The following is a 25,179-nucleotide window of genomic DNA, read 5'->3' as shown; positions in this document are numbered from 1 at the left end:
CTCACAAATTCCCACTGAGTTTCAGGGAAGTATCAGAACTCAATTTTTAGGAGGCGTGTAATTTTTATTGATATACCTACATATTTATTTAGGTTCCTAATATATGTAAATATTTGGCTGGATGTTGACAAACTTTTTGTGATACATACACACAGCAAAAGATTTACTGGGCTGAATATGCCAAGCATAGATTGTTTATAAAAAGGATTAATTAAGGATTAAAAGAAAGAGTAGAAGATTATTGGCATAGAACCAAATAAGTTGATAATGAAAAGACCATTGTAAAGTTCACTTGTGAAAGAAGAAGTGTTGTCTTTTCTCTGGAGATTTGTATAGATAAATACCAATTTAAAGAATCCTACAACCTGGACATAGAATTTAGTGACCTTTATAAATTACTCTGGACTGTCAGTAGGTTCTAGAATAAATTGAGACCTTTTAGGGATCACTCTCAGCTTTGCTGACAGTGAATGAGTAGCTAATTTGTTGGGTCCAAAAGTGGACAGCATCCTGCTTAGCAGCGGATTACAAAATATGATATTGGATTATATCTATCCTCTCATTGCCCCACTAACCTAGCCTAATTGCATGGGTGAATGCCCTTCTTCTCAGGGACAGACATGGTGTGCTTTGTTTTGTTTTGTTTTTTTAAAGTAGTCAGGATGCATGTTTGATGCCACAGGGGTCTGTACACAGGTCACCCTGTTCCTCAGAAGAATGTGTAAGGGCTGAGGAATGTATTTTATCTGCAAAATACAAACCCAGCTTGATTATTCAAAAGCCCAACAAGCTTTTGTGACTGTTCTGGCATGGTATGTTTGGCCAGTATACATCTACCATAGGGCAACTTGAGACATGTCCATTCAGAGTGCAGTTTTGCCTCACCCCATGGTGCTGGTGGAATTTTGTGATGTACACAGCTTTCCATGAGTCACACACATGCATGAGGAAACAGTGCTCCAGGTTGTCATCCAGCCTTCTTGGTGTATTGCTGGTGGGCTGGAGGGCTCAGCTATGTGAACCAGGATGGTTCACAAGTAAGAAGGGGTTGGATTTCCTTCTGTGGTACAGTCCCATTGAAAAGGAAATGTGTGGAGGCTGCCTTACGTTGGACACTGAGAAGATGGATGTGATGCTGATGTGGCAGTAGTGTTTGAGTGAATGTTAAAAAAACTTGATCCAAGCTTAAGTTTAGCTATGTGCCATGTGAGATAAAAGCAGAGCTTTTCCTCTCAACTCATCTCCGAAATAGTATCAAAATAAGCATAACTGTAAAGGGGGTGTTGCTTTATCTCTGTTTTCCTACTTTATTTGGGGGCTATGCGGTCTTTGGGAAACCCACAATGATTCAGGACAGTGCTGGTAGATCCACACCTTGGGAGCAAGGCGTGCAGGTGTCATCTGTGGGAACTGCCTCCTAAAGTGTGCTGCTGACATAGCTTTACGGGACCTCTCTTGCAATTAACCAAATGGAAACTTCTCACAGTACTGCAGTTTCTGAGCAGAGTTCAGTTTACTTTCAGTGTGACATTGGTGGGACCCAGGTGAGATTTCTGAGGAGGAAAAACTGGAGTGGGCTTGAAAGGAATTATAGAGATGATAAAAGACTGGAGGAAAGCTCATTGTGAGATCCCATTATGTTTTGGGTGTCAGAAGTGATGGGAGGGGATGCATGGCTGCAGCTAGGAAACACGTTTACTAGGAGCAGCATTGCAAAGTGGTATTGTATGGACAAAAAGCAAATACAGTTGAGATCTTTTCTGGAGGCTGAAATTACACAATTCAAATAGGAAATAATACACTGTTTTTATACAGTGAGGATGATTAACTACTGGAATGAAATAGCAAGAGAAGTGGCAGATTTTCAGTGGTTTGGTCTCATTAAAACCAAGTGTCCCCTTGGAAAATGTTTTAAGCTGAATCAAGCTTTTAGATTCAACAAACAGGTAACTAGCTGATAGCTAATAACATTTGTTAGGCAAGAGGTAAAAAAAAACAACATGTGAACTCCTTCTCGGTTTTTAACAGGAGGGTCAATTACATTAGTACTTTCTGGCCAAAACAGTTCTGATACACTAATTCCTATGTATACTGTGAACTGTGAGCTAGAGTAAGAGTGCAAGCTTGTCTTTTTTTTTTTTTTTTTTTTTTCCCAAACAACAAGAATGATCCAAACCGTTCTCCAGTGGTTATCAGTCATACTTTCAGTATAATCCATCTAGAAGTAGAAGGCAGTAACCAAAGAAGTCTGCACCTGAAGACATCTGATTTAGATATGGGCCCAATATTTAACAGTCTGCAATTTAAAAAAAAATGAACCCAAAGCAAGCAAACAAAACCCAACCAACTAACCAAAAAACCCATAAAAACAAAAACCCTTGGGAAAAGTTGTGGTTTGGAGACCTCAGGCTGAAATTGAATAGTGAGTGATGGAGCCTCCAAGGGCCTCGTTTCAGCACTCAGCAGTGAGGATTTTCAGTTCAGCCAAGACAGCTCCAGTTACACACAGAAGTGGGAAAAGACCCTCAGCAGGAAATCCTGCCTGAGTCCTTTCTTAGGCATTTCTTTGAGTTTGGCTTGTTCAAAAAACAAGAGGCAAGTAACATCTGTCAGGGTGCCCTGGTTGAAAAGGGCAGTATGTGGCAGAATGGGCCATTCTGTGCATCCCAGGGAGCATATACAGCACTTGTCCCAGTGATCTTCTTTTCAGTTCCCACCATCATGTGTCACATCATTGCTGGAGGATTTATGTTGCTTGTAGTCAAGAAAGATGAGGAAATATTTGAGGTACAGTAAATAAACAGAAGACTTCTTGCCACTTCAGATATTTTGGTAAAATGCTCAGTTAATGAATCTCTTAATTGTCTTCCTAGGTTCTGGCAACTTCGGGATAAAACTTGGTACTATATTGATTCAGAGTTTTACAGGAGCTTGAAAAACAAGGAGATTGTGCCAGTGAGTTGAGGTCAGAGAATAGGAAGTGTGCTTTGGATAGTTGAGCCTTGCTGCCCTAACAGAGCAAGTTCAGCGTTTCAGAACTTTGTCAGTTAATTTTTGTGACATCTCTGTGTAAACCCCTATTGCCTTCTGCAAAAAGCCATTCTCCAAAGCTTTCTTCAGCAGTCAGATAATTCTCTTCAGGTAATGTAAAAACCAAAGTGATCTGGTTTCCTTGGGAGAAAACAGTTCAATGCAGATCTTTATCCACAATCTCTTAGCGAAAACAACTGAAGCTTGTTAGGATGGTTTTAAATGTAGATTCAGATCCTCTCTCAGCCCTAAGACCATTGTTATCATCTTTAGGCCTTGATAAAGCAGAACACTAAGAAAGTATTTAAGCACATGTCTGTTACTCATATGTCAGCATGCTTTGCTGAATCTTAAATAACAAATTAATTCAGGCAACAACATACACTGCCCCTCCTGATAAGTGTAAAATTTTGTTTTTGACAGGAGTTCAGTTGCAGATTTTGCTTATGGAAGATGAGCTGAAAAATGTCTGCCTGAAAAGCTCTTCATTTAATTTCTCTTGGTAGTATTTCAGAGCGTGACGGGATTTTTTAAAGAGTAATTCCAGTAATGCCTGATAGCTTGTGTGCTGTAAATGTAGGTGATCAGTTGCAGGAATGAATGGGTTCTGTTTGATACTCATGAAAGAAAACAACTGATCAGGTGCCTCCAGTTTGTGGATCATAATGCCATCCACAGCATCTTTTAAGGCTGGAAATTTTAATCTAGTGGCAATGACTGTAGAAACTGCTGTAAAATAAATCTGTATAATGAGGAATATTGGTTTGTTGTTACTCTGAGGGTGCAGGAGATGGGCAGGGAATGAGCTTTGCAGAGCTAAACGTTTGAAGTCTTTGTACTCTCAAAGCTGGGACATATTTCACCATAAAAATGAGGGGCACGTTCTGTTCTGTTACATGAAGGCAAATGTTTGAGCATGCCATTCGTCTTTGATTTGCACTTTTGCCACTGGTTTCAAGGCACAGGAAATCACTGCAAGATCAATCAGAAGCCTAAAGCAAACTGTATAATCCCAAAGGTATGCAGCTCATTTCTTACCTGGTAGCTATTGATCAGGCTGGAGCCCTCATGGGGGGTTTGTACAGCAGTTTCATTTTAAGGGACAGCTCGTAAAGGTATCACGGTTCAGTTGATTACTGGTGCTGCTGTCTCAGCATCAGCTTTTGTCCAGACTTCACAAGCTTTTTGCTACAAGACTCTAAGAGAAGGGTCACAGCAAGGGCTGACAGCACTGCCATTTTAAGAGGCACAAGTAGGACAGCTGTAGCAGGAGGTATTGTTACCCTGAAGGTATAAAGAGCAGTTCTGAATTAGCCTGTGCCTGCCAAATGATGTGAAAGGGGAATTGGTTTCTGGTTGTGGATGCAACCTCATGCTCCTAGTAAGTCTTGGAGACCACAGCTCCCTTCTGAGGCTACTCAGTGCTGCTGAATGTTGCTGTCTATTAAGAGGAAGTTGCTGGAGTCCTGTCTTTTAGGGAGAAGTTCCTTCTGACAGTGGAAAGGGTCTTCTGCATATATTCTGCCACAGGTTGAACCTTTGCCCTTGGTGGTGGTAAAGCATGGAACAACTTGTGTGTCCCTTCAGTGTATATTTACCAGAGTTTTTAAAATAGCCAGATTCCCAGTGGAAGGTTAATTTTCAGTTCATATTTGTTCTATTATATTTATAAGTTTGGCATGAGTTGCTGCATCCAAACTGCACTTTACCAGTACTTGCTTCGTAGCCTGAAATTAAATTCTCTGTGAATGTGATTTTTTTGCATGGAATAGAGCAAAGTTCAGTGTCAAATGTATAAGCTCTACACTGTGTCCACCAGTGTTAAGAGCTGGTGATCACAGTGGTACAAGTAAGTGTGTCAGTTGCTTTAACTCTTTGCTGCCTGGTGGCTGACATTGAGGTGACTCAGCTGCAGATCCAGTGTCTGTTCATCTGACTGCTGCAGCTTTCTACAGCTCTTCTGAGCACAGGGAAACACAGCAGCTAATGAGTATTGCTGAGCAGTGAAAGTCTGCTGGGTAGCTAATGTCCTCACACTCTTTTCCCTTCTGGTTTTTAACCACATATTGTTGGACTGGAGCAGACTGGAATTTTGGGATTTTTGGTCTGTCATCCTGCCAGAGCCATTGGCTAATACCTGCTGCTCAGGGGAAGGCATCCAGGCTGGTGATGGTGATTCAGTCCTGTGCATGTGGGAACATTCCTCCCCGACCCCTGTGGCGTGAGAGCTGGATGCCCTCCACTTGCACAACTGAGATTGTTTCTCATCCCCAGCTCAGCCCCTGCATTTGCATTGAATTCACAGGCACCTGAAGGGTTGGTGGTTTCCAGGCAGTAACTGGAGCTGGCAGCAGGGCCCTGCATTGTGTGCGGGGCAGTTACCTGGGAGTGTGGTTCACAGGAAAAGCCAATCGGTTTGGAGAGGTGCAAGTTTAGTTAGGAAAAAGTACTGAAGGATTTGCTGTGTGTGCTGCTGAGGCTGCAGTGTGTGTAGACGTGTAACTGAGAACTTCTGGTGTGGCTGAAGGAGCGTGGAATTTTTCCTGAGTCATTCTGCCTCTTTGGTATAAGTTACAGCCTGTGCTTAGCCCCGTACTTCCCGTTTTAACACCTATCAAGACAGGGTTAAAAGCTATTCCAGGTATGTCTGAAGCTGCAGTCCCAGACAAACCCACTAATGCAAAGCTCAGAGAAAGGGAGGTGCTTGCTTTAAGAAGAGGCAGTGGGATGGCAGAGGTGACAGCTGCCTTCAGAAGGTTTGGGTTCACCTTGCGCAAGACTCTGAACCATGAATGAGTCTCAGCCAAGGAATGTAGTCTTGTCTGCTGGGAATTAAAAGTCAAGCTTGGATACCGGCCCGTGTAGCAGCCCAAGTACCTTCAGTACTGATTGGTAGAAAAATGTTTCCTTTATCTTAATCCGTGGTTAATCTGATAATACTCCAGGCTTTAGAAAAACAAAAAAGGACAGGATGGGAAAAGGGCAGTCAGAACTGTTTGAGATTGAACTGACACAGGAAATTCTCCTTTATTTAGAATGTATTTGGTTTGGTTTTGTATTTTAGGAGGTATTTAGTGGTTTCTCTGCATTGCTTTCTGTAGTCTGAGCCTAGTCCTAGCACAGCAGGGCACTGTGATCTGTGTGCTTGACTTCAGATAAACACACCAGTCCATTTTCTGTGTCCCTTCTATAGGCAATATTACTAGATGTTATGAAAGGTTTTCAATTCTATGACTGCTTTAAATGAATTTAGTTCAACTTCAGGAGTGAACCTGTTTTTAAAGCATGGCTCATCTGGCCCAGTCCAGGCCTTAACTCCTTGGAAATGCCTCAGACACTTGAAGATGAGTGTGCTCAAAGTTTGGGGTATTTTGGCTGGAGGGGTCTTAATACAGAGTATCACTGTTGTCTGAGGGCTGCTTTACTCTGTAGCATTGGTAGATACAGAGGCTGACACCCAGAGAAGGTGGTGTTGATAACTGGCTAGTCAACAGAAAAATAGAAAATGTCTCTATTCCCTATTTCTGATTATCAGAGGGCATGCAATGGAGGCTAGTAGTTTGTCTCCCTCTCCTTCTGTCCTTGAAAGGTAGTAATTGTGTTCTGCTATGAATTATTCCAGCATTAAATGCATGGCTTTTGATGGTTATTTTAATTGGTGGAGGTTGCCTGGCAACTAATGATGGAAACTTTTCTCTATGTTGATTGACTGACCATAGATGTGCTCCTTTCACAATATTTTTGTATTCATAATGTGGAACCAATCACTGACAGCACCCGTGATCTTTTCAGGGGGTGGAAAACACATAGTACAGAAAATAAACTAATTAACAAAGTTTCTCCGTCTGTTTTTTGTTTTGCAGTAAAAGCCACAGAGAACCTAATCACTTCCTTTTGCATAATTTTGTGTTTGGAATGCCACCTATTGTTAAGTGTAACAAGATTTGCTAAAATGTCCCTATCTCTTTATCTGCCTCTATTACCTGAAGGTCTCCATTGTCTTAGACTGAAACCCACATCTCTTGTGTGCTTTTTTTTCATCTTTCCCTCTATACTCTTTTTTTCCTCTTCTTTCTTGCTTTCCTTTCTGCCCATTTAAAATGTTTTCTTGGAACATATCCATTTCTTCAAGAGAAAAGATTGCCTTGGGCTGCTGTTGAGTTCATCTCTCAAAAAGAAAGGAGTCCAGATAATCCAGAACATAGTGCAGGGAAGTCACTGACATTATCAACAGATGTTTCTGATTCCTTTTTCCAGATTCTGTACTTTTTAAGTATTACCTAACAAACAAAGGGTAGAACAGGTGATAGGGAAAAAAATTAAGGAAAAGAATGGAAGGAAATACACATGGTTGACTTCCTGTAATTTTAATTACTCTAGGTTCAACTATGTTGTCCCTATACATTTTGCAAAGTGCTTAGGTAGTGCTTTAGTGATGTCCTTGATCCTTTACTCATCTGAAAAGCAGACCCCCGAATGCCATAGCTCTCTGAAAAAAAATCTAATTTAATATAGATCATCAACACTTCTTTAGCTATAAATCAAGTTTATTTCCACATGTGCCAGTTAATCAGTTTTGTCATTCATCACTTCAGCACTCAGTAAATCGGTTGAGAATCAGAAGTAAATCTTTTCCCACAGCCAACTGTTCATTTCTTTCCCAGTGCCTATCTCAGTTAATTTGATCCTCACACACAAACCTGTTCCCATACATGAACATGTCCACACTTATGTGTTTGGTCTCCCTTATAAAATGTGTTATCTGGATTCTTTCCTGTCATTGTGTCTGTCTTTCCTTTGTCCTCCCCTTTGGGTGTATGACTCGCACCATTACTGCTCTGCACTGACCCAAAGTGTGGGCTGTGGGCCACCATTACCTGATCCTTTTCTTGGTGCATTGGAAGGATGTTGCTTCAGTTTTTCTTTGCATCTCCTCTGAAGAAGGGAGGGCCAACTTTCCATCTCCCCTGACTGTTTGCTCTGGCATGAGTCTGCTCTGCTACTGAAGAATCCAGACTTTATTGTTGTTTCGGGGGGGGGAATCTTTTAGTTCTCAAGTTAGCACGACAGATTTCTTTACAGTTAAGATACTGAAGATCTTAACTGTATGTATCTTTTTCTCCAGAAAACAGTGAGCTTGCCCCCTTGCCCTGGGCAGTGTTTGAAACCTTACTGTACTGGTCATTTGCTGTTTTGACTCATTGTCTTGGGCTTTTCCTGGATTCCCAAGTTCCCGGGGGAACTTGCAGGTCAACATCCCCTTACCAAGGAGGCAGAATCACTGCTTTGCAGTCATGGGAACCTCAGTCTGTCCTTCCTCACCAGCAAAGCTTTTTCCACGCTTTCAGCATACTTCTACAACTTGATAGTTTTCTGTTCTTGTTACCTGTTTTCCTGCTGTTCCCAGTCTTGGCCTCCTTGCTGTCCCTTCCCCTGGTGACATTCTGCTATGCAGTGGCAGGACCTCTCCACTCCCCCCTTGCCAGGCCACCCTCTCCCTCTCCTACTCAGCAAGTTCTGTCTAACAGGGACAGGAGTGCTTAGTGAAGGACAGAGTGTGAAGTGGGAATCTCTCTTTGCTGCTTCTGTTATGTTCATCCTCATGTGTTGTCCAACAAAAGGACTCTCTTGCTTTGCACCTCATCCATGCCTCCTGTCCAGACTGTTTCTAATTCAGGCTTAATTCTTGCTTACCACTTACTTCGGGGCAGAGATGTCTGTATGGCCTAAAAACTCATTGATGTTCCACACCAGAAAGCAGCCTGGTTTTTAGCTTGTCAGCTAATTTTATACATAAAAGGTTTCCACTGTCACTCCTCACCCTAAGAATGCTTCTGCTTCTTGCAGGTTTAGATTTGCTGTTTCCTATAAGAATCTTGCCATGTACAAAATGGATTTTTTTTTTGTTGTTGTTGTTGTTAACTTTCTCTTCACATTTATGAAATAAACAGTGGCAATAGACAATGGTGTTCTCTCTTTCAGGCTTTCTCCTGTCAGAGGATCTTGGCAAATGACAGAGAAAAAAAATTTATCTCAGGGGATTAATAGGTTGGTGCTCACAAAAGGGGCAAATCAGCCCCATGAGTCAGAGGACAGGGCTTTACTCCACTTGCTACAGCTTTCCTTGTCATCCTGGGGTGTTTGTCTTGCCTGTCTGGTTTTGCCCTGGTGGAGATAATTTTTCTGCCTGACCTCACATGGGTGATACTGTGGGGGTTTCATTAATATTTTCAGATAGTTTGGAGATCCTGAAGCCAAAGTACTGGAAAAGTGAGAAGTTTTGTAAATTATTAAATAATGGTTGTATCACAAAGAGCTGCATTTGCTGGAGGAAACACTTGCAGTGTCTGGCAGCCAAGCCATACAGCTGCTGCAGCAGGCTACTGAAAATAATGACTTGCTCAAATAATGTGTATTTATGGAGGACCATTTTGAGGATTATATGTCAGTAAATACATGGACTAATGTAAGATTTTAAAAAGACTTCTTTCCCAGCACCACTCCCCAGAGCCCTAAGTGCATGGGGCCACGTGAGTAATGTTCCCATTCCTCTGTCCAAGCCTAACGTTGTGTTTTTAATTTATTTTAAGTATCCAAGGAATGCTGTCTCCAGTATTCAGAGGACTCTAAATCGGATGTGAGACACAAATGCACCAGAGAAGCTTATCAGAGAAACAGGCTTGGCCTAAGGCCTACATAAACAACCATAAATTTTTTCTCACTTAAATGGTGGGACTCAGGAGGATTGGCTGATTATAGCTGCAGTGGGCTGTCCCTGGGCACTAGGGAAAGTGCTTTGGTGACCCCTGGTATTTGACATGAGCTGAATGTTTTGCCTGTTTATAAACTTACTGTTAAAGAATGACCAGCTTGGTTCTGGTAAATTGACATCTACAGGTCACTTTCCAGAGGAATTTACCAGCATTGGGTGTTTTTCTCCTATCCTTGGATTTCTCAGGAAATTTTAGGTTGGTTTTACAGGTGGGGGGAGAGTGGGTGCTTGTTCCCCACTTACTCCTCTCTGCCTCTGTCCCTCACACCACAGGACAGGAAGAAACTTAATAAATTTGATCTTAGCCAGAAACCAGTTTTTTTCCCTTCCAATAAATATTGCATTTCCTAAAAATACTGCATTTGACCAGAGCTTCTACTGGGACTTCCTGGATGGATCAGGCCATGACTTAGGATAAATCCATTTTCAGCTAGTGTCAAAGTATTCCTGAGTTCATGGAGATCAACATGAACCTTGGGCTGGTCAGCAGCAGGAGCCTGCTGCCATCACACAGACATTGATGGTGTGCTTCACCTTAGCCAGGCCTCTTGTATAAAAAGCAAATGATTTTGCAATATAGCTTTGATTATGAACACAATGCCAGAAATAGTAAAAATTTATTTTTTTATGAAGAAACTCATACTATTTTACCAATGTGGAACTGATGTGTTAAGTGCCCTGCATTGAACTGACATAAAAATAGGAAATCTTTATGCTTGCAAGCTCAATCCCACAGTCTTGAATTAGGTACAGTAAACACTTGCTAAAAAAAAACTGAAGCAAAAGCCTACCCTGGCTTCCCTGATGGCCAAGCTCCAGTCTGTATTTAGTATTCCTCCATTTGCAGGTTTGTTGACACCAGTAGGCAGTTCTCAGGACCAGTTCTCCAGGATGTAGTGCAGGCAGCAGGGATGCTGTGACACACTGTGGTGTCAGTGCTGGGCTGCAGAGGATGAAAGCAGTCTCTGGCTCTGGCTGGTACCCAGTATGTAGGTGCTCTGTGTTGTCCCTTGAACATCGGTGATCTTCTCCTGGTGTTCCACCCTTTGATGAGTGCTCACCAGCTCTCCTGGCTCAACAATCAAATAAAGTAATGAGAACTATTAAATTGATGGAGAAAGTGGGAGTGTAACAACTTTGAGTGTAGTCCTGTGTTCCTTGCCTGCTTCAAACAACCCCTTCTCAGGGAATGGTGCTGAGCGTTTGCAGGACTCTTGGTCTTCTCATGGATGTTTAGCACTTGAGGTACATAAACCACAGTCTGTGCCTGTGGGCACGGGCCAGAACAACCTAATTCCCTTGTTCTGGGGTTGTGGGGGCTCAGGTGCTTCAGCATTTCACCCACAATGTTCCTGGGCGATGAAATGACCACCCTGCAAGTGGAAATGGCAAAGACCAATCAGTCCCACAAACCCAAGTGACAGGGAAAGATACATAGCTCAGGTTTTAGTTCCTGTGTGACATCAGCAGGGAGATGGGGTGGTCACTGGAGGCAGTGAGTGTTTTTCACATTCTCAAAGCATCTTCTGCTGAGTGGCTCTGAAAGAGCTCCTGTCACCTGTGCAGGTCTGGGAGGAGTGCTTCAGGAGGGTGTGGGGGAGGCTGTTTGCAGTCACAGCATCTGAGATGGGCTTCAAAGCCTATATGAGGTTACTGGGGCCTTCTGAAGTCACTCCCAAAGTCCCCTGTGGGTGTGTGCTGCTTCATGGTGTTGGAGGCAGGCTCACAGGACTGGTCTTCAGGTCCCACAGGTACCCTCCCTTTCCTCTGCCTGTTCATCCCATGGAGTGCAGGTGACACAGAGGCATCAGGTGCCTGATGAGGGGTTCCCTAGATGCTTTGTGCACCCCTTGCTCCTTTCTGCCTTCACAAGCTCAGTTTATAGGTACAAACCCCTCTGTATTCCTTCCCTTACCTGTCCAGGGCCCCATATAACCTCATCCTTATCTCCTGTTACTGCTTTTTCCCCAGTGACTCAGCTGGTCAGTCCCCAGCACTGCCATCCCCTACCTGCTCCTGCCTGCCCAGCCTCCTGCCTTCCTCTGGCATGGACTCCTGCTTCCAGCAGTGCTCCCTGCTCTCCCTGCCTCCTTAGGCTTGCTTCTTCCTCTTCTCCCCCAACCCCTAAGCTGATTTTTCTTGCCTAAAAACATCAAGCCTTAACTCTCTGTTTGCCATGCAAAGTGAATGTGCACTGTGGAATAGTAGCAATTAAAGTGAACAATGAGCTAGGCAAGAAATAAGCAAAGAAATGGAGGAGGGAAATTCTTTAAGTATCTCCTGTAAGGAAAAACAAAATCAGCAGTGGCTGCTGAGAGCCCAGCTGACAGTACTGCTGCAGGTGACCCATGGTGCCAGGGCACGTGCAGAAAAAGGCCACCAATACCTGCCACCTCTTTGAATTGTACTTACATAGGATGAAAGGCATCCAATTTAATGCGTATTTAAAAGCAGGAATGGGTTTAGCAATCGTTTTTGATTCCTGACTGCTGTGTCTCAGTGGTTGTCTATTAATATGTTTTAGAACATGAGATATGTCCTAACATTCAATTGGATGTAGCCATAGAACCTCAGCCACTTTGCTCACTGCCCGGCTGCTCTACACTGCCACTCTTGCAATTGTGTTCCCTGCAAAATTTTTCCTGGAAATAATGCAAATAAATTATTTGTGTGAGTCAGTGGATTACTGACCTTAGGAACTGCAGTGATGTAAGTTCAGACCTTACACTGGTCTGTAGTGTAAGGGAAACAATTTGCTGAATCAGTATTAACAGTCCAGTGGTCACGAGAGCAACAAAGTGGGGTGCAGACACAGTCCGTTGGGGTGCAGGAAGAAAACACTTCAGTAATATATATAATTTAGAAATAATACATGTATTGGCATGCTCAAACATTTTTTACTGCTAGAACATGATCAAAGAAGTTTGGAGACTGCTGTTCTAAAGGAATAAAGCCTAAATAATACACAGCTAACAGTACTTGTTCTGCTATGTCTACAAGTTATTTAACAGAGGAGAATGTATATGCTTGGGGAAGTGAGGGCAGAAATAATCCACTTAAACTCTTAAAAAAGCACCTAAGTAAGAGCCAAAGATCATGTTTTCCAAGCCTTTATTTTGAAAGGATGTTATTTTTTATTTCCCTGGTTAAATTCTAGTTGGAAATCATCCCTCTTGTTATAACTGTTCTTTTCCAGGCAGTGCTGCATGAGGCTGGTTCAAGTGAAGTGGCTGATACCTCAGAAATATTGTGTTTAGATGGTGAAGATAATTTGTTGTTACACATGGAGATGGCACAGCACAGATGCTGGCGGATTCTTACATACAGTACCCATGCTGAAACCTTGGGGAGGTTCCAGTTAAGTATGTGCAAAGAGGAAAGTTGTCTTTTATTGGTGAAGTTCTGCCTTCTGCTGACTCTGTGCAGTTGTGAATGACAAACTTAGGTGTTCACAGCAGGCAGTGTGTTTGTCATTTGATGAAGAGCTGCTTTTCCACCTCACCCCAGTGCTGGGCTAGTGAACAGCATATGCAAACACAGAAAACCAGGGAAAAGCAAAAGAGCAAATAACAAAGTTTGATACAAGCATAGCTGAAGGCAAAGGTTTTTACTGTTTTAGTCACCACTGGCTGTAGTGGCTAGCTGATGTCTCATGCTGGGTAGGGAAGAGAGGAAGGAAGTGGATTTAGTGGAAAATTGATTGCATCTACTTGGGTTCCTTCCAGCTGAATCCTGAGTTAAGTACATTCATCCTGAACTAATCGTTGGGGAGAATTGGCTGAAATCTCACATACTTCTTAAAAGGAAAGCTAAGCATTAAAGGAACAATATCCTTATTGTACCTGAGTGCCAAAAGAAGTGAGTGTACTATCAGGAGTCCTACCTATTCAGCTTTCTGTCTTGGAAACTGCTTGTGGTTTTAGTTCTAATGTGACCTGCTGCAGGGAGCTGTGGTCAGTCCACCACAAAACATGAAGGGCAGGCTATTTTGGAGGGCTGATTTCTGATTATATTTAAATGGGCTGAGCAAGCCCCAGTTTATTTCAGTAACTCAGTACAACTGTAATCTACAGGTTTTTGTTGTTGGTTTTTTTTTCAGCTGTAGAATATAATTTAAAACCCTTATCTAAGGTCCTAGCAAGGTTTCATTCAAAGTTACCCAAAATAAATCTGAAGTAATGTTAATAACATCAGTATAATTGTTCACCAGTGTGAACAAGAGACAAGTTGTCTCTCTGGGCAGTTCTTTCAAACTTACTGTTAAATAATCTAAACCTGAAGTATGTGTTTCAAAGCTGACAGAATGTTTTTATACCGCCACCCTGAGAATATTCAGGTTTTCTTCCACTGTGTGCTGATATTTTAAAGCTGCCTTGGTCCTTCTTGTCCTAAGGACCCTTCTCCAATACATTCTTCCGTTCTCACTGTGGATCTTAACAATTTCACTTTGTTGCGAAGACTTATCTACAGGGAGTAAGAATTCAGCACTGTGATCTTGGCTTCACAAACAAATGGGTGCCACTGGTCCTGGCTGCTGAACCCTTTCTGGATGTGTCTCACCCCAGGCATTGCTGCTGTGTTTGGGTTCAGCAGCAGCGCCCTTTGCTGCTCTGAGGTGCTGACGCATTTGATGCTACTGGAAGGAAGAAAGTGAACTGTTCTGGGCAGATCCATTCTTGTTTTTCTGAGACAACACAGAAGATAGTTTAGGGAAATTGCTCATCTCCCTTGAGGCTCTCTTGCATGTTGCCACAGGAGTGGGCTGTGTCCTCTCCTTTTGTTTGACATACATATAAAGAGAGAAGGTGATGCTGCAGCTTACTCTGCAGAGATGACATTCAACAATCTGACTTGGTGTTCCACCTCCTGATCAGCTTTCTGAGCATCTGTTTCAGAACCAGGCTAAGCTGTGATTTGTAGTTGAGGCTGAACTTGCGTGAGAAAAAGAAAAACCTGGTAGCAACGGTGAGGGATCTTCAGTGCCCTCACTTCAAAAGTTTACCCAACTTTTGCTAGTTAAGTTTATCAGGTGGTGTCTCTGGTGGGTTCTTGACCTGCTCTGAATGTCCAGATGGCAGTAGGGGACCAAACATTTTGTGGTTTCTTTCTTTAGTGTTACTGGAATGCAGTGGGTTCTTCTTTTGGATATATACCCATACAAATTATCTTTTGTGTGTATTATAGTACTTCTCTTGAAGTCTGCTCATGAACTTCAGGCAATGCAGAACTGGGTGGTTTGATCATCCCTCCTGCAGGGAGCTCACACACAGTGTGAACATCTTGAGCCAAGGACTATCAGTTCCACTTACATATGTCCACTTCTGTGTTGTACAGTGAGGACCTGAGCAGAGTCTTAAAAAGCTGCTAGATGAAAACACCAGTTGTGCCTGTAATCTGCATCTCATTCATTTCCAGGTGCAGTTCAGGACTGAAGTTTCAGTTTACAAAGCTCCTCTCTAGGCCAGTGGTGATGAGTACAGGGCTGCTTCATTCTTTAGGATGCAACAGGAGTTTGAGATCAGCAGAGGTTTAAAACAAACAAAAGGGAAAGCTGCATACAATACATAATGAAATTGTGGAACTTACTGCCACAGGGACAGCGTGGAGGCCAAAAGTATAAATGATCTCATAGAGGAATTAGACAAATTAAAGAAGGATTGGTCCAGTGAGGCTATTAAATATAATAGTTATGATGCAACCCATGGTGCAGGAAGGCCTGAAGTGCTGGCTGCTGGAAGCTGAGAGGTTATTCTTGGGAATACATCAGCCTGTGCAAGCCCTGTTTCTAATGCTCTTTCCCACTGAGCTTCCACTCTTGGCCAGAGCTGGAACCAAGATGCCGTGCTCAGTGGGTCCTTGTTGCTGCCATTATGGTGGTTCCTGCTGGAGCTTGAATGAAAGCCACACACCAGGTTGTGGGGCTGCTTGGGAAGGTTGTGTCCTGACAAGTCAGGGACACGTGGGCTGCAGTGTCTGCAGTTTGGCTGGGTCTGGGACTCTGGGATAGTGTGATGTCAAGTCCTCTTTTGAGACCTGGCTTAAAGGCAGCAACTGAAAACGTGGAATTTTTTGCTGATAGCAAGCAGGGTCTGTGGTGAAATCATGAAGGCTTCCCACAGTGGAAAGATGCCTTGTGGCAAGAATTACACCCCCTTCCCTCCAACTTGCTGAGTGGTGGGGAGGCTTCTCATGGGTTTTACCTGGTGGTCTGTGTTGCTTTGCCCTTGTTCTTTGCTTTTTTAATTATTATTATGTATTTTTATTTTTTATTTCCAACCCCAACCCTGAAAATAAAAAAAAGCTTAATTGAAGTACATTTGGAACTTCAGTTTACATTTCCCCTGTTAGTGTGTCCACTTGCTAGTTTATTAAGAAATATATTTCAAGATACATATTAATATATAGGCTCAAAATAGCTATTACCTCAATGCAGGCTGCTGTATTCCTGTTTTTAAATACATACTTGGCTTTTTTTTTTTTTTTTTTTAAAAGAATCTTCTTAAGTTCTTCTGTCAGAGCTCCATAATTTATGCCTTAACTCTGAAATTGATGGGTGGTATGGGACAGAATAAATACAGAAGTGGGAGAGAAAGGAAACATCTGCCAATTTTAGCTTTTGCAAATTATATGGAAGCTTGAAAGTATCTGCTAAGTTTATAATATGGTCTGCACAGGAACACTGCCCGAGTACCAGAGGTCAGGGATGATCTTGTCCCTGCAGCATTAAGAAACTTTTTGGTTAAATAACCTGAGCAAAGAGTTGGAGGAGAAAGGAAGAGAGAATTCCACACTGGAGTAAACCTGGCAGGGAGATTAAGAATACCCTGCTGAGAAAGGTGGGGTTTTACAGCAAGGTAACAGCAGATACCTATCTACATGATCTTGCTAGAGACCCAACTACTTAAGTCACAAAGTTAGAGTGGGACAGAAATGTACCCTCCACGTTCCCTCTACTCAGTCTTGGGCTTGCTGGCTTTGGTGGCTGCAAAGGCATCGTGCTCTCTGGCTGGGAGGGTGTCTGCTTCAGTGTAGTAGCTGACATGAGGCAGAATCCTAGGGAAGATAATGAAGTTTTTCATTTTGACATCATGGCAGGTTAAGGTAAACTGAAGAGGAGAGTCTAGGGTTTACCTTGGGCTACAAACATGTCAAAATGATAAACTGCCTTGTTTTCATCTGGATTGTAGCACACGTTGGTGAGTGCATAGCAGAGACAGACTATTTTTCTGGCAAAGATAGTAGCTTGGGGCAGGTCTACAGCTTGTATAAATTGTGCTGAATTCAGTGATGCCGTCACAATTTACACCAGCTGCAAATTCAGCCCAGCAGAGTCGCCTGAGGTGGGAGGTGTCTGGTACCAGCACGTCCATGTGGCAGCACCCACCGAGCAGAGAGCAGTGCAGAGCCTGGGTCACAGCCCAGAAATGGAAATGGGAATGAAAATTGTATTATACGAGTGTACTTTTGTGAGAGCTCAGCAATGGTAAATGAGAGGGAAAACAGTGAAATGCCATCTGCCTCTCCAGGACAGATCAGCTTCAGATAGAGAATGAGAATGAATGCTGACTTTGTAGCCACAGTAAATTTGCACTGAAAGTCTTTTTTTAGTGTACAAATGTGAACAGTATGGGAACTTAAAATACAGAGGAATTTTCAGTTAAGATTATAAAAATAAATTTTAGTGATAATTTATATTTGAAACAATTTATGCTTTCCATGCATCAATATTTTTTAAAAGTGTATATCCTGTTTTGTTGTGAGTTTTCCTTTATATCTTGCTATATCTCCTACCTGATAATAATATTTGATTAGAATTTGTTCACAGACTCTGAATACACTTTCCTGAAAGAATCTATGTAAAGGGAGAAAACAATACACATCCTGTACTCCACCTTCATAGGCCTCTAGCATACGATGCCACCTTTTGTTTGCAAGAGTTTAAATTTCAAATAAAATCCCAGCATTCTTTTGAAAAAAAGGAAAGGGCCTCTCCCCTGCTTAGATTGTCAAATCCCAGACTAGCCCGGAATTGAATAGGCCAAGTCAGTGACCTCAGGCAGAAAGAATGTTGGTTATTTACGTAGGGCTTCTGCTATTTTAGCAGCAAACCTTTTCTTCTGAAAGGACAATGTATACTGTTTTGTGTTTATGGCCAAGTAAAAAGCTTGTACATTTGAGATTTGCATCGTAATAGCCTCGTAATTCAATATACAGCATCCTCACAAACAGCAGTGCAAGGCTCTGTTTTGTCTTAGCCTGTGCAGGTCTTTTAGAGGGTTTTTGAAAAGTTCTCTGAAAAACCGTCCTAAAGATTCAGCTGCTTATATGTTGCTTCAGTGGCTTTTTTTGTTGTTGTTGTTGTTGTTGTTCCCCCTGGAGTTTTGCTTTTTTTCAGAAACTTAAATTACACGTGGTTTCTTTATGAACTATCAGGCTAGCGCTCAAAATATTTTGATGCATCTCAAGCTAAGCTGTGCCTGCAGCTTGAAACCAGGAAAACTGTGTGTGTGCATAACACACACACCGACCATTTTTCTTGAAATAATAGAAGATCTTTACAGGCATTCTGGCCTTGTGGATGAGCCTGCAATTCCAAATGGTTTTTAAAGTGTGCCTTTCTCAATAGATTGTAACCATGAGGAGCTATTGTGTGAGTAAAGCACACATTTAGGATCCAATCCTGCATTCCTTAAAGTCAATGGGAGTCTGAGCGTGAAAGGAATGCAGGATTGGGTCCTGAAACAGGGGAGCAAAATTGTGTGCCAGATTGCTTTGAAAAGAAGAATACAGCACATCCACAGTAGCCACTTTTTAGTGTTTCAGATTTCAAACGGCTGGAGTCTGCGAAAAGTGCCTTCTGCCAACACGCAGTGTCTTCTATTCAAAATAATTTGGCCTTCAGTTCGTTGGTTTTTTTTTTTCCCCGTATCTTAAAAACCCTGGAAGCCCAAGAAATTCACCCCTCCTTTCACAAAGCCTGAGCAATTGAGCATTGTGAGGGGGTGGAGGGGGCAGTGGCAGTGGGGGGTGGCAGTTTCTCCAACCCCAGGGGCTGGAGCACAGTCCTCCTTGCAGACCCCTCCTGCCACCAAGACCCTGCCTGGGCACCCGCGATGCGGCTGTGGCTGGGACGCAGGACCCCCTCGTGAAGAGGTTGTGCTCACGTAGCTTCGTGGCTTTGTGTGAGTCCCCTGGAGGAGACGGAGGAGAAAAATTTAATTAATTGTTATTCAGGGGCTGAAGCAGCCCTGGTGCTTCCCATTCTCAAGTGGGTGAAGGGACAGAAACTCTATACCAAAAAAAAAAAATAATCTTTGGGCAGATGGACAATCATAAGCCTGAGGGAAGGATGGTGAGCTGCGGGCCCAGACTCATATGTGTGAGTAAAGGAGAAACAGTTACAAAAAAAAAGTATTGGAAGCTTTTGCTGTCTTTTGGCACATCTTTTAATTCTTGGGCAGGTGAACCTTCTCTGCCAAGTAAAGGAAAAGATCTGGGTGAAGGTCTGCATCACTTTTTTTTGAGATGACTGGATAGAGGAGGTAGAAGAGGTGGGCTATTATTACTTATATTTTCACTTATTTATTCCATGTAAAATTTGGTATTTCTCTTGAAGCTCAGCTCCTGAAATCATCCTAGATACTTGAAGTTTAGCTTCCGCTTTTCAGAAATATTTGTGTTCCAGTGTGAGGGTTTGTGGAGAACAGGTTGGGTTCTGGATGTTTTGGTCACCCTTAAGCTTTTGAGTTACTTTGATCCCAGTTTCTCTGTCAGTGAAGCCGTACTCAGAGAGCACATGGACACTCTTCAGAGGGCAGATCACACCTTGCATGGCAGGGAAGGCTGCAGTGTCTGTGCCAGAGTTTCATTTAAGGCTTTGGAGGGTGGTTTCCATCGTGATGCTCTGTGCTGTCATGATGATGTCCACAAGACATACAGGAGATCACTTGGGCTCCAGCTGCAGCCTGGGTGGTGACAGCACCACAGCCCTGGGGTGGCACATGGGGTATAAGAGCACCTTTGGTGCTGTCTGCATTTAGGAGCGTGGGCAGCCCCTGGATGGCTGCTGCAGTCCAGCTCTGAATCAGAAAAGCTCCAGACCCATACCAGGGGCTTTTCCAAAACAACATTACCAAGTTTGGTGGAGTAAAGTTACATTTCCTTTGAGTGATGATGGAGACAGTGGCCGATACATTTGCTCAGCCCAAGCCACTTTGTGTCTGGTTTCACTTGTACAGGGCTTTGTGTCAATGCATGGGAATATTCCCTGTTATGGCAGGTGGGAAATATTTGAGCAAATGTTGTGTATTAATCCTGTGTGTATGTTTACGTCACTTTAGTCTGACACCTTTGAGAGGCTTTCACCTCACATGCTAACATGGGACTGGTAATGATGCTGGTGTCCCATCAGTCACTGCAGAGGTGGCATCTGAAGCAGTTAATAAGCAATTAGATCCATGTTCAACATTGCTAACTAAAACAGATATGCACGGTTCTTCAGTCAGTCAGGCATGAAGAGCCAGGGGCTCCCATGCTCAGAAAGCCATGTGAGTCATGGACCAGAGCTTCCAGAGTGCAGAGAGTCCTGTTCAGCCTTAGAACTGACAATTTGTAAAAGAAGTAAGGGGAAGAAATCCCAATGGCAGAAGCAGTGTGGTAAGCTTTCTTTCCCCTAGAAAGAGCAGCTAAAGAAGGATGCTGTGTATTTGTGTTGTTCTGTGAGACAAGCCAGGAGCCGATGGTGCCACCTTCCCATGAGGAGCAGCAGCAGCGGCATCCTGCCTGGTCCTGCTGCAGCCTCAACCTGGGGGCTCCTGGGGGGCTGTGCCCCCATGGCAGAAGCAGCATCAGAGCTGAGGCCTTTGCTCGTGTGTGGTCAGACCTACCCAGGCATGTCCTCAGCTAACAGGAGGGGCAGGTACTTGAGTAATATTCTATGGCACTAGCCTGGGCTGTTCAGGCTTTTAATTAGCTCAGCTTTAACAAATTTGTTGAGCAGCACTACCTACAACAGAACTTTTCAATTGCACTCCATATGGGGAGGGTTTAATCACAATTTCTGGCTAAAATACAGTCCTTTTAAGAGTTCCACACGTCTGTAATGTTAGAAGTAACAAGGACATTGTTAGTCATCTCCCACTTTGTTCCCTCTAACACTGAAACTTTCGCGCATGAAGTTACAAGAAGAGGCACGTATATCACGAGAGGGATGATGGTGAGGAGCTGCTCTGCTGTACTTCTCTCAGCGTGCCGGTAGTCTCAGGGGCGTGCAAGGCTTTATCTGGGAGGCGAGGCTGGGGCTGCAGCATTCCCATTATGTCAGAGGGGAGCTGCTTGTTTTTAAGTAGCGTCAGGCACTGAGACAATGCAGGCTTCTCACATGAACTTGCTTACACTACAGTGCTAGTAAATCACGATTATTACCCAACGGTTGCATGTTTTTAATCATCAAAGTACTTAAAATATTATAATAATGCTTGGCACTTTTCAACTTCAAAGCATGCTGCAGACAGTAATTAGGGCTAATAACCACGCTGTGACAGTGAGATGTGGCTATCTCTTGTCTTACAAAGGAAGGGGGGGTTGGCCCCCGACACGGTTGCATCATCCCACGTGAGGCTGGAGATGCACCACTGAAGGCTGCAACTTGATAAACTCACCTCCCTGTGGGCAAATACCCCACTGCCAGCAGCAGCAGCAGGGAGGGCTTTGAAGATGCTTTCAGGGCTAGTGGGGAGGGGACAAGACGCTTTCAGCACTCCTCTGGAGCACCTCCTTCAGACCATAAAATGCAGTCTGATTCACATTTTGTTCTACGAGGACCTGGGACAGCTTTTGAAGCAGTGCTGGAAAAAAAGTTTTACCTCCTCTTGGCTTTCTGGCTGGTGTGTTTTCACCCAGCAAAGTGTTGTGGAGACCAGAGAGAAAAGTTGTAGACAGCCTATGTGAACCGTGGGTCATTTTGTCTTCTGCAAGCTGAATCCTTTGTTAAAGCCAACAGCTCTCCCATTCCTTCCTTTTATTTGCAACACATAGGGAGGAAAAAATTGTGCAGGAAGTAATTGCTAGATACATTTAAATACCAGACTCATCAATTGGTTAAATGTGAAAACTGATGTAAGAACCTAGAGATGATTCTGATTTTATGTATATTTTTAGAAGTTCCAGAAGCCTGCTTTCTTTTGGATGTTTGTCCTTTTGTTTGCATATGCCAGTTGGGATCATTCCTTGGGACAGTAATTTCATCTTGCATTTTATTAACATATAGATTATCTGTGTGAAACTTTGTGATCTTTGCTGCAGCATTTGTGAGGTCTCTGGGGTGGTGGTACTCCCTTATCCTGATGCTCAGCATCCCTCAAATGTGTAGATGTCAGCCAAGTAATGGAAAAGTTCTTAGCAGCAAGCTTTTGCTGTTGCTGTGAGAGCATAAGCTTTGCTTTTTACAGTAAACCAAGGCTCTAAAGAGCATTCAGGGAAAAGGGGCTTCCCTATAGCAGGCTGGGTGGCTTCTGCCCTGTCCCATGGTCCCTCCACACTGTCCTGGCTGACCTGCTGCTCTTCTGGTTGGGTGTGAAACAGCCTCTTCCTCCCTGCTGTTGAAAACTGGTCTGGCAGGGCAGCCGTGCCAAGGTGGGTATCCAGCAGAAGGAGGAAAGAAACAAAGTGTTTGTGAAACCCTGTGCTTGTGAACTCTGTGCTAGGCAGCTCATTATAAGTGCTCATTATTATTATAACGAGCTATCGGCAAGTTGCATCAAGTTTTGTCAGAAACTATTTGACTTTTTTGTTTCAATATTATGAAAGCAAACAGTGACCCAGGCTTGGATAGACTCAGTCCTTCAATGGGAAGTCAAGTACAGGTTCTGTGTACCAGTGGGCAGGATGATGCTACCTGGTCCAGCTGGCCAGCCATTTGACTCAGCTGGCTAAAGCAATGTTAGGGTTGTTTTTTTTAAAACTTATAATCTCTGACTAACTGACAGTAATAGGTTACAGCTACACAGAATGGGCTGGGGCTGTGTAGGGTCCTAAGTTACTCCAGACCATGAGTGGTGAAACCACCTTGTCCAGTACATGGAGGTGGGGGCAGGTACCCTAACCCAGAGAGGGAGAAGTGCCAACACTGCATCTCCCTGGGCTTTGTCTCCCTCCTGGCTGCAGCTGCCAGCGTGTTCCTTTTGTTGGAGTTTACACATGGTGCCCAGGAACTTTTCTGTAGAGTTTAGTGCTTGACCATGTACATTTTTGCTTTTATTTCTAGAATGCAGTATGTAGAAGCCAATATAGTGCAGTCATGGTTGTTTGTGTAGTAACTTGCTGTTTCTTGTTTATGACATAATTATTGTAAGATCCCTGAATGAAATTCCTCTAAGGTAAAAGGCCTATCTTATTAATTATTGCAAAGAGTAGTAATTATAACATGTGAGCATGGTGCTTGCCTGCTTTATGAGTTCAGGCAAGTTGATTCCCTAAGAGGTGACTAGTTTTTTTCAGGTGGAAAATGGTGCTCCTCCTCAGTTTTGAAAGATACTGCTGTGTGAAACAGATATTTGCACCCTGGCAGCTGTGTTTGGCAGGTTGGGGGGGACTTGCAGAGGGTTGGAGCAAGGGCTCAGAACTTGTGCAGTGGCTGAGATGGAAGCTCACAGATTTGCTACGCTGGGGTAAGGTGAGGTTGTTTCATGTTGTGGGGCAATCAGCTGCCAAATACATCTGATAACATCTTAGAGAGCCAGTCCCAAATGTTGGGTTTGCCTTGGTTGCTTTGGGTTGTTGGCTTCCCACTCCATCCCGATCCAGAAAAGCTACAATCCCATTGCCTTCTGCCAGAGATGCTGTGCTAAGGAAACAAAAGGAGCAGACTTTGAGGTGTTTCTGTCAACATGAGCACTGCCAGGCTCTGCACCCTGGGTTACAAAGTGGGATGTATGGGTTCTCATGCACCTTCTGCAGTGCCTCAGGAGATGCTGACACCTGCCTGAATTAGGGCATTCCTTTCCTGCAGAATTCCTTCCAGCAGTGGAGTTCAGGATTTATCCCTAATTACCTCTGCTGCTTCTAACCATAATGGGTGTGTGGTGAGGGTGATGTCCAGCATTTCTCCACCTGAAACAAATGCCCTGGCTTTGCATCAGCAGTGAGAGTGCTTAATGTGGAAGTGCTGCATCAGCATGTCCAAGGCAAGCCCCTGTCTTGGGTGCAGCCTCTTTGTTTCCACTATCTGAAGATGAGTTGTGTATTAAGGCTGGCCTGGCAGACCCAACACACCCTTTAAAAAGCCATTCCTTAATTTAAAAAGCCTGTCCTTTTCTTCCCTCCCCTCCGTTTACCTTTATCTTTTCACTAGAGAGGTTTAAAACCAGCATGAGCAGACAGGAGGGAAGATCTAGGGGTGGTTACTTCTGCATCAGTTGAGGGAGGCCCTGTGACCCCCTGATTGCTTGTCCCAGCCCCACGCCTTGCTTTGGTGATGTGTGCGATGGACCAGTTTTTCCTGAGGGTTTTGGAGTAGATGGTACAGTATCAGCACATTGCCTACACCACCAGGCTCTTGGTCCTTACCAGAGCTACCAGGCAGCTAGAAAGACAAACAAGAGCTGACTCCACCTACCAGCAGTATGGAGACAGCAGCCCCTGAGATCGACAGCCCAAGAATGTGCACACAAAAGAAGCATTTCCCTCAGCCACGACAGTAAAACCGCCAGACAACCACATGCTGCATGTGATTTCCCAAAAGCATCAGCCCAGATCCCAACTTCTTTGTGCCACACACTGTTTCCCAGGATCAGCTCTCAGTGGCAACGTGTAAAAAGCACTTTCAAGCACTGAAAATTAATCATATTTTCCTCAATGTTGTTTATGGTAACCGTGGAGAGCACTCCTGCCCCTCTGTGCTTGGCAGCTGGCTCAGCTCGCCAGCCCTCAGTTAAGCCCTCTGTAAAGACTGGTGGCATTTATGGGGGAACTGCTACTGCCTTGGGAGGAGGTGTCTAGGCTCATCATGTGGTGTAAAAGCTTCAGCAGTGACCAGGGAGGGGTGGTCTGTTGACCTGATAAAAGAGAGCCTTTTGCCCTCTTCCTCTACCCAAGGGCAGCCAGCACACAGCCCACTGTAGGCACTGTGCCATCTGCTTGCCAAGGCTGCCAGTGGCTCCTGAGAGCACCCAGATGTTTGGGAGCTTTGGCCAGTGGGACCCTGGCACAGAGTTGAAGTCAGGTGAGTCAGGATGAGTGTGTTTTCTCTCCTCCCTCTCTGGTTTTACACTGATAAATGGCATTGCTTTCCACAGAAGCAGCTCTGGTGTAAGACAGATCTGAGCTGCTATATCTAAAATTGGGTTGGGGTTGGTGGTTTATGAATTCCTGTATTTAAT

At 43.7% G+C, this 25,179-nt stretch overlaps 1 protein-coding gene across 3 annotated transcripts in view; it reads left to right on the top strand.

Annotated features, from left to right (window-relative positions):
- Positions 1-25,179, top strand: part of WTIP (WT1 interacting protein) — a 74,722-nt gene that overhangs the window by 28,523 nt on the left and 21,020 nt on the right. The window lies entirely within an intron of this gene.

This window comes from Calypte anna, chromosome 11, assembly GCF_003957555.1.
Source record: "Calypte anna isolate BGI_N300 chromosome 11, bCalAnn1_v1.p, whole genome shotgun sequence".
In the NCBI taxonomy this organism is placed as follows: Eukaryota; Metazoa; Chordata; class Aves; order Apodiformes; family Trochilidae; genus Calypte; species Calypte anna.
Note: the sequence above shows the minus strand (reverse complement) of the source record. Positions and strands in the feature narration are given on the sequence as shown.